This window comes from Mustela nivalis, assembly GCF_964662115.1.
Source record: "Mustela nivalis genome assembly, chromosome: 19".
In the NCBI taxonomy this organism is placed as follows: domain Eukaryota; kingdom Metazoa; phylum Chordata; class Mammalia; order Carnivora; family Mustelidae; genus Mustela; species Mustela nivalis.
The window spans coordinates 4213609-4223885 of record NC_139038.1 but is presented as its reverse complement, the minus strand read 5'-3'; the positions used below and the strand labels follow the sequence as shown (position 1 = coordinate 4223885).

Here is a 10277-nt window from a genome sequence, read left to right as displayed (position 1 = left end):
TTGCACCATTACTCACAATAGCCAAGATAGAAAACTACCCTGGTGTTCGTCAACGGAGGCGTGCATAAAGAGGATGTGAGGTCCATACACAGGGAGCTGTAGATTGGTATTTGTATAGAGGTGAGAAAGTAGGAAATCCTGCCATTCGTGACAACATGGATGGACCTTGAGGGCATTATGTGGAATGAAATAAGACTGACAGAGAAAGACAAATACTGCGTGGTAACATTTATATGGGAAATCTTAAAAAACAACAAAAAGTCAAACTCAGAGAAACAGAAGGTTAAAAAAAAAAAAAAATAAAAGGAGGTTGCCAGGGGTGGGGAAGGTGGAGGAACTAGGGAGAGGTTGGTAAAAAGAAGAAAACTTTTCAGTGAGAAGATGAAGTCTACAGATCTCATATCAGACACAGTAACTGCACACAACATAGCAGGCTCCCCACCGAGCAGAGAGCCCGATGCGGGGCTCGATCCCAGGATACTGAGACCATGACCAGAGCTGAAGGCAGAGGCTTTAACCCACTGCCACCTAGGCACCTCTGGGATTTGTTTTTTTAGAACAAGGGATGTGATGCGCTAAAGACTGAAGCAAAACCCCAGGATTCACCTCGGCTGCTCTGATTCAAGTACTCTGTCCTGTTCACGATGTCCCTTCTCCATCTGCTCAGACTCCCGTTGGTAGACAATCTGGAGAACATAAGCCAGTAGTTATAATATGCTTGTCTTAAAGATGGGGGCGGTGAGGGCGCCTGGGTGGCTCAGTGGGTTATGCCGCTGCCTTCGGCTCAGGTCATGATCTCAGGGTCCTGGGATGAAGGCCCGTGTCAGGCTCTCTGCTCAGCAGGGAGCACGCTTCCCTCTCTCACTCTCTCTGTCTGCCTCTCTGTCTACTTGTGATCTCTCTCTGTCAAATAAATAAAATAAAATAAAATAAAATAAAATAAAATAAAATGGGGGCGGTGAGAATGGGAAAGTAATGGTTTTGTTACAAAGCAGCACATGCCCTTGTGCAAATCCTCCTTCCTTCAGGGTCCTATCTCTTCAACCTATAAAAGAAAATACGTAGATAAGATGACCTGTAAGCGTTCTGCCCATGTTAACACAACCAACGCAGTGAGGAAGCAAACTGGACAAGACCAGGGACGCCAAGGCTAGGGTAAAATTGTGTGCTCCCGTCCAAGCCCCCTTCCCCCTCTTCGTGTGTTGAAGTCCTAACCCCTGGTACCTCAGAATGTGATGTTTTCTTCTTCTTTTTCTTTTCTTTCTTTTTTGGTGGTGGGTCTCTACGGAGGAAAATCAAGGTAAAATGAAGCCTTAGGGTGGACATCATGATCTCAAGGTCATGAGCCCCAAGCTAGGCACGGCACTCAGCAGGGAGTCTGCTTCTTTCTCTCTCTCTCTCTCTGTCTCCCCCACTGCCCGCCCATTGCTCATGCACTCTCTCTCTAAAGTAAACATATAACTCTTAAAAAAAAAAAAAAAAGGAAAATTTGGATACAGAGACTCCCAGGTAGAGAGAAGAGAGTGTGATGATACATAGAGAGGGGACAGTCGGCTACAAGCTAAGGAGAGAGGATGGGACCGAGCCCCCGCACCCCCCCCAACCCCGCCAAGGAACTAGGCCTGCCCACACCTGGATCTCAGTCTCCCAGCCTCCAGAACTTGGAGACAATTCATCTCTGTTGTTAAGGCCCCTGGGTTGTCTTACTTTGTTGCAGCTTCCCTGTAAACCCATCCAACCAGTATTTTGCATAAGAGGGAATTCAGATTCCGTCACTTCCCTCACACTTCTGTGGCCCCTTCCATTAAAGCAAGGCATGTCCCGAGGCTTCAAAGAAGAACTAGTTCTTTCTTACAGATTGGAAACTTGAGCTTCTTAGCCTCTGACATTTCCTGGTCACCGTGAATGTGCTAGTTTGGGGGCAAAAAAATGGTTGAAAGACTTTAAGAGAAGAATGATTCACAAATCTTGAGGATGGCTGCCAGAGATCTTCAGAAAATTGATGTGTTAAAGAGAAACAGGAGCCAACACAGGCAATTACTTAGAAAATTAAGGGCTGGAAAGGCTTCTTCAAGTATGGTGTCAAAACAGAAGAAAAGTAGGAAGAGAAAGTGAGGGTCATCTGGGGGGCTTGGATGGTTAAGCATCTGCCTTTGGCTCACATCATAGTCCCAGGGTCCTGGGATCGAGTTCCACATCAGGGCTCCCTGTTTAGCAAGGAGGCTGCTTCTCCTTTTGCCTCTGCCTCTCTCTCTCTCTCTCTGATGAATAAATAAATAAAAATCTTTAAAAACATTATGTCCATATGGCAGAAAATAAAAGTAAAACATTAAGTTCAAAAGGTCAATGACAAAATGGGGGAAATATTTGTACTTAATACAAATACAAAAAGAGAAAGCTTTATATTTTAAATACTAATAAATGAAGAGATCTTAATGAAGCCACATTAAAAGGTATAGATCTGGGGCACCTGGGTAGCTCAGTCGGTTAAGTGTCTGCCTTTAGCTCAGGTTTTTTTTTTTTTTTTTTAATTTTTATTTATTTGTCAGAGAGAGAGTGAGTGAGAGCGAGCACAGGCAGACAGAGTGGAAGGAAGAGTCAAAGGGAGAAGCAGGCTCCCTGCGGAGCAAGGAGCCCGATGTGGGACTCAATCCCAGGACGCTGGGATCATGACCTGAGCCGAAGGCAGCTGCTTAACCAACTGAGCCACCCAGGCGTTCCTTGGCTCAGGTTTTGACCCTGGGGTTTTAGGATAGAGACCAGCATTAGGCTCCCTGCTTAGCGGGGAGTATGCTTCTCCCTCTCCCTCTGCTGCTCCCCCTGCTTGTGCCCTTTCTCTGTCAAATAAATAAATAATATGTATATATTTTTAAAAGGTACAGGTCCAGGGGCGCCTGGGTGGCCCAGTGGGTTAAAGCCCCTGTCTTTGGCTCAGGTCATGATCCCAGGGTCCTGGGATTGAGCCCCATGTCAGGTTCTCTGCTCACCAGAGAGCCTGCTTACCCCCACCCCTCTCTATCTGCTTCTCTGCCTATATGTGATCTCTGTCTGTCAAATAAACAAATAAAATCTTTAAAAAATAAAAAAAGGTGCAGATCTGGTAGTTCTGGCCCAGACAGAATCACAGGGTTCAGATTTGCCTTCCCTGCTTAAAGAAGTTTCTAGGAGGGGGAAATATATGAATATATGAAATGACAGGTTTTAGCCATTTGGAGAGAGGAGTGAGCCCCCAAGAGCTTCCAGTTAACCGCACAGAGAGTTATCTAGGCTGAGGTATGTGGCAGGGGTCCTGGGGTGCCCAGGATGTCTCTGAGTTGCAGGGACAGAGTTGTGTGGTGAGGGGGAGGGGGGCATGACAGCCAGAGTTCACAGGCAGAGAACCAGAGTGGACAGAGAGACAGAGCAGAGTCCCAGTCTTCAGGTGAGCAGGTCAGTGCCAATGGGGGAGACAAGAGCAGGAGGCCAGGACCCAATAGACGGGACAGGCGGGGGGCTCTGCCTGTCTTCCCCAAGGTGCTCAGCATAGCTTCCTTCCTTTACGTACCGAAAATGGAAAAGAATACAGAAGAAACGTGCCTGGAGGTCTTCCAGTCTCATGCCCAGGGGAAGTGTGGTCACCTCTCGTGAATTCCAGCATTCTGTTGGTGAGAAGTCGGTTGGTGGGAATTCGGGCACAGACCACACTTGCTAGCAGCAAGAGCTGGGCAGGACTTCCGGGCTACACAGCCACAGCCAGGGCGGACAGAGCAGCTTGCGGAGAAGCACGCCTTTTGTGCAGGATTAGTTTGATGCAACTCCTCAGTGAGAGAAATCAGGAATGGGTTATGTGCCCATCATTAGCATAAATCAGTACTATTACCTTTGGAAAGAGTGTTACCTGGAGAAAACTTCCTCTGTGGATTTTGTATGTATCTAAATCTCCTAGAAGCTAAACCATTTTCTTGCTAGCATGGTAACAGGGGATGGTTGTTCTTAAGGGCATGGGAGCCATCTCTTTGTAATGTAAACCTCAAGGAAGGTAATGTCTCTCTGTCACCAGGAGAGTTAAGGGTGGGCCCTAGACACCTAGCTCTGAGCTTTAAGGACCTGTTTGTCAGAAATGGGTAAGTAGTTTTCTTTTTCCTTTGGACAGAAACAACTGGCACGGATGGGCACCAAGATGACAAGGTACATTTAGGATGAACAATGAAAAACTTATAGCAAATGCGGCTGGCAAGTCCTGTGACCCTGAAGCAGGTGTATTGTTTTGCTGGAGAACTTCTATGTAATGGATTGTATCTGCCGAACTGATTGAAAAGGCGAGGTTCATTTTTCTCCTTGCTGTCTTGTTAGTAGTTCGCTCGCCCGCGTGAGGCCAAAGCCTGGGAACCACAGCGAGCGGTGACCTGAACTCGGACAGGAAGGGAGAGCTGCGCGGCAGCAATACGCGTGCGCGAACACGCACACAGGCCGAGCTGCACATGCGCAGTACGGCGGCGGTGCACCTGTTGCAGCTTACTCGGGAGCCCGTCAAATATCCCACCTCTGTTTCCTGTGAGTTCACGCGCCCACAAGTTAGGGGACGTCTCGAAGAAGCCACACTTAAAAAGAAAAAAGGCAAGGGGAGGGGAGGGAAAGGTAGGGAAGGGAAAAGGAAGGGAGAGGGAAGCAAAAGGGAAAGGAAGGAAAGGAGAAATAAAGGGAAAAACTGAAAAGAAAAAGACAATCCCGCCTTATCTAGGATGAGAGTAGCGGTAGAGGGAACGTGGCTGCCTGCTGAGGGAGAAGCTGAGAGAATGGGAGTAGCTACTGAGACAGGCGCCCCGGAGTTGCCCGGGGGACTCTTCCTGAGTCCCTGCTCCTATTTCTTTCTAGTTTTCTCCGTGTTTCCCCTTCACAAAGCAGCTCCTCCTTGTTTGTCACTCAGTCTTATTTATTTGACACAGACAGAGAGAGATCCCAAGTAGGCAGAGAGGCAGGTGGAGGGTGGGGGTAAGCAGGCTCCCTGCTGAGCAGAGAGCCCCATGCGGGGTTCGATCCCAGGACCCTGAGATCATGACCTGAGCCGAGGCAGCTTCTTCACTGACTGAGCCACATCACACCCCTGATCCCCACCACTCTCCTACTTTTCCATCTCCAGGCACTGGACTTCTTCCATCACTCCTGCTTCTCAGGACAAGCCCGCTGCTCCTCTGCTGTGTGGCTGAACTTTGCTGTTGCTGCCTTTTGACCTCCCCTCAGCGGCCACCTATAGCCCTGGATGCTTTCCGGTTCCAGAAGCTTGGCTGCTCTGACTCTTCTGTGCTCTGGGAGCCACACGTGCTTCTGCCATCAGCTCACACTTCCGAACCACCTCCCTGGATCCGTATTCCTTCTCAGCCTTCGGTGGCCTCTAGCCTCTCCCACTTTCTCAGCTGGTCCCTCTCTTTATCCTCCAAGTCTCTTAAGCTTCACCCCCTTCTCAGCGCCTCGGCTCCCCCTTCTTTCAACTGGATCCGTCCTGATCTCAGTTTCTCTAGGTGTCCAGGCTGAAACCACCATGTTCTGCTCCAGTGTTCCCAAGCACTCCCAGTTCTCACCTGGCATCAGTCACCGGACTGTTTGCTTTCTTGCCTGTTGTTTACTGCTTTATTATGTGCATCCACCGTCCTGTTTCTTGTGCCTTTACATTCAGGTCTTTCCTCATTTGAGTTGTTTCCTAATCTGCCTTTACCTGCCACCTTGCAGAGACCTAAAGTTTCTTAAATATACATTTTAAGTCCTAGGTGTCTCATATGTTATATCTGTTTCCAAGCTGCCATACTGTTTCTCCTCTTTGTTTCCGTGTCTGCAGAATCTAGCCTCTGCTGTTCCCAGTCCATCAACTGTGTCCCAATTCTGAATGCCATCCCTCTCCTTGAGCTGCTGTAATCAGATGCTGATGTCCGTGTGGCTCTTCTGACCTTGGTGGTTTCACTTTCTGAAATTGCTCCAGGCTTAGGAGTTCATCTCATTTATCAGAACTGCACCCCAACCCCAACCCTAACACACACACACACACACACACACACAATTTTCCCTTTAGTTTCTCTTTACTCCATTGCTTGTTGTTCCTCTATAGAGTGCTGGGTTCATCTCCTACACATCTCACATCTCCCAAGCTATTCCAAATACCCATGAGTACCCCATTATTTCAATCCTTATTTGTTCAACTTCTCCAGCATCTTCTGTGATAGATCTGCCCCCAAACTGTTACCTTCCCTGACTACCTGAGTTTTGCCAATCTCCTACCGTAGCCAGTGTGTTGTATAAATAATTTTTCAGATACCTCTCCCTCCCTGCTCCCTGGGAGAGAACCTCTACATCTTTGGAATCCTGAGTGGTAGGAGTGTTTGTTACTCACACTGGGCCCCGTGGACCAAACTTGAGTTTGTGCTAATGAGATGAGTCCGGATAGGGCCAGCCATACCAGGAACACCAACAGGGGTGGAGCTTTGAAACACTTGATATCAGCCCAATCTCTACGGGAAGGAAGAGAGTTGGAGACTGTGTTCGAGGTATGGCCAATGATGGAGTTAATCACACTTGCATAATGAAACCCCAATAAAAACTCTGGTCACCAAGCTCAGGTGAGCTTCATGACGGGTGATATGCATCTATGTGCCAAGACATCCATGGGATGCTTCCCGCGGACACTGAAGCTTGGTATTTGAGACAGCCCCAGTATTCTCTGGTGCTACCATCTCCCAAGATGGTTTCCTCCAATATTCAGGATTCCTGCCATTAACTCTTTCTTCCCCATGCCTCTGTTATTTGACAGCTTTAGCTCCTCCTATCTTACTGTGTTTCTCAGAAAGTTCTCCCAAAGCCTCATTTCTTTCCAGTTGTTCTACTTCATCCCATACTGTAGATTTTCCTTCTTCCAAAGAAGGGTGCTCCCTTGCACCTGTGGGTCTGCTTGCCATGGATCATCGCCTAAAATGCATACTCTCACTGAGGCACGTTGCCTTTGTTGTGAATTTCAGATTATCTAGGTCCCCATAGCTCTGTCTTCCTTCTTTCCCTTTTCCTGCCTCAATATCTTTGCCTTGTTTCTTGCTTTAAGACACAAGCTCAGGGTTCACTTTATCTTGTTTTTTTTTTCTACATAAAATGTAACTTACACTTGGGGCGCTTGGGTGGCTCAGTGGGTTAAATGTCTGCCTTCGGCTTAGGTCATGATCTCATGGTCCTGGGATCGAGACCGCCCGCATCCGCATCTGGTTCTCTGCACAGAGGGGAGCCTGCTTCCCCTGTCTCTTTCTGCCTAACTCTCTGCCTACTTGTGATCTCTGTCTGTCAAATAAATAAATAAAATCTTTTAAAAAAAAAAAAACACCCACATCCTCACTAAAAAAAAGGTTACACTTCTTTTTCAAAGGTAAGAAGTGTGGCTGAATAATCCCAACCCCATTAAGAAAGAGTATCATTGGACAGTGAACAGTAAGACCAATTGAGATGACCACAAACCACGAAGATGAAGACTTTTATCTTTATTATGTTTCCTCCAGAGTAACATTGCAGTGTCTTTAATAACCTAAAATAACATAAAACAACTTACAAACGTGTCATCCAGGCAAGTAAAAGAATTACAACTGATTCCCACAATTTAATAATGAAGACTACATGTCAAATAAACATTTACAGTAATAATAACTTGAGGGAATCACCTACTTAGTTATAAGTGTAATTGATATATAGCTATAGTAAAAGCATAAAAACCTATCCCGAATATGTCAACAATATTTTATTTACAGGTGTATTCTCATCACAAATCTTTGTAGTTTCCTCAAGAGACACATTGCAGTGTCCCCTTTAATAACCTAAAATAACATAAAACAACTTACAAACGTGTCATCCAGGCAAGTAAAAGAATTACAACTGATTCCCACAATTTAATAATGAAGACTACATGTCAAATAAACATTTACAGTAATAACAACTTGAGGGAATCACCTACCTAGCTATGAGTGTAATTGATATATAGCTATAGTAAAAACACAAAAACCTATCCCAAATATGTCAACAATATTTTTTCTACAGGTGTAATCTCATCACAAAACTTTGTAGGGACATGTTTTGAAAACTATGACTATTTCAGAACTTTTAAAAATAAATACATACATATAAAATATAAAACTAAATAAAATAGGTCTAAGGACAACATTTTCAAAATATACCAAAGAACTTCATGGCATAATATTAGGCGATTATAATCCTTTGTCTCTCCTTTCATATTTTTGAAGTAATCTCCTCCTTGTTTGTGTCCCAATGCATAAAAAACAGGATCTCCAACTCCTACCTCCAGGGAGATTTGAATTAAATAATCTGAAATATTTGGTAGCACCCCAAGAGAGGGTGGATCTTGAAAAAAAGCCTGGTTTCTTATTGTCCTTCTCTGGACTCCTAGAAGTACTCGCAGCTCCTCGGAGTACAATATGAAAATTCCCTTAAGCTAATTCTATAAGGTTTTGGATTCTTCTAGATTATCTGCACAATAGATTCCTCTCTTCCTTCCTCATGCCTGTTGTTAGTGTCTAGATTGATTTCCTGCTGTAAATCTGCGTCTCCCAGGGCTCAAGGATCTGAAATTGAGAGAAAGAGAGGAAGTCAGATCACAAGGAGTCAACACTCCAAAAACATCTTGGTCAGTTCTAACCAGAATTTAGACTAATTCATAAATCCAACTTTATCTCTAATCCTTCATTCTAAACCCCAATTCATTTTCAGTTATGACTCTTGGACTTTGGTGATCCTGACCCCGCCCCAATTTTTCATGGGCCTAATGTCACATGCGGTTATCTGCTTGATAGCCAGGACTCTAGGTGATTCTGCTCAGGGAGTAAAGCAAACTTGAGGGTCGCCTGGGTGGCTCAGGCGGTTGAGCGTCTGCCTTCGGCTCAAGTACCCGGGAATGAGTTCCACATCAGGATCCTTGCTCAAGTGAGAAGCCTGCTTCTCCCTCTGCCTGCTACTTCCCTGCCTGTGTTCTCTCTCTGTCTCTGACAAATAAAATCTTTAAAAATAAAACAAAAACAAAACCACAACAACAACAAAACAAACAAACAAACTTGAGAGAATGTTGCTTTAGACCTGAAACTCACCTTGGTCCTTTTGTGCTACATAAAGTCTGAACAAAGAACCATACTGCAAACATCAACATCATGAACCATGACACCACATAATCCTCCATTCTAACCCTAGATCCTAATGTTTAATCATAACACCTAGTCCTAAGTTTGGTCAGTACTACATGGTCTGAATGTTTGTCTCTTAACCTCCCTCAAATTTGTACATTGAGATCCTAACCCACAAGGTGATGGTGCTATAAGATGAGGTCTTTGGGATGATTGGGTCATGGGGGGGCCCTCAACAATGGCAGTAGTGCTCTGATAAAAGAGACCCCAGTGACATAACTCAGAACCCACTTAGTCTGCAACCCAGAAAAGGGTCCGGCACCCTGCTATCAGACTTCCAGCCTCCAAACCATGAGAAATAAATGTCTGTTGCTCAACGCCATGTAGTACTTCGTTGTGGGAGCCCGAATGGACTGAGAACTAGTTGACATTATTTAAACCAAACCTTTACTTAATCCTCTGCCCAAATCTATAACTATACATGCTGATCACAATAAGCTATGCTAAAAACTAGTATTTTTTTTTAAGATTTTATTTATTTATTTGACAGACAGAGATCACACGTAGGCAGAGAGGCAGGCAGAGAGAGAGGGGGAAGGAGGCTCCCAGCTGAGCAGAGAGCCCGATGTGGTGCTCAATCCCAGGACCCTGGGATCATGACCTGAGCCAAAGACAGAGGCTTAACCCACTGAGTCACCCAGGCACCCTGAAACTAGTATTTCTGAAGGTTCACTCATTCTGACAAACTCCTTGACTGTGAACCTGAGGGGAAAGATGTAATGGAAGGAGATGAGAGACTCGTCCAAAAGTGGGCAGGGTCACATAGGACTGACAGATGTCATCTGGCATCAGCAATGTGTAGCAAGCAAATCTGGATGAACGCACAGCTAGTCCTAATTTATCTTTTATTATTGGATAGATAGACTGTTCCATCCAATGTCCTATTGTTAGACATTTACTTTGTTGTAAATAAGTCCCCAGAATTCATATCTCTGAGGCATGAAAGAGAAAGTAAAAACACAACGTAGGGGAAAAAATTGAAAACTTGCTCCCTTTTCACAGAAAGTCAACATTTCCTCAAGCTATCATCTGGGCCAAATTGGTTTCAATGGAATTATTTCAGCCAAGTCCATGCCTTTGTGA

The 10277-nt window shown here is 45.3% G+C and overlaps 1 protein-coding gene across 1 annotated transcript in view; it reads left to right on the top strand.

Moving 5' to 3' along the window:
* RBAK (RB associated KRAB zinc finger) overlaps positions 1-10277 on the top strand; it is an 813856-nt gene that overhangs the window by 435145 nt on the left and 368434 nt on the right. The window lies entirely within an intron of this gene.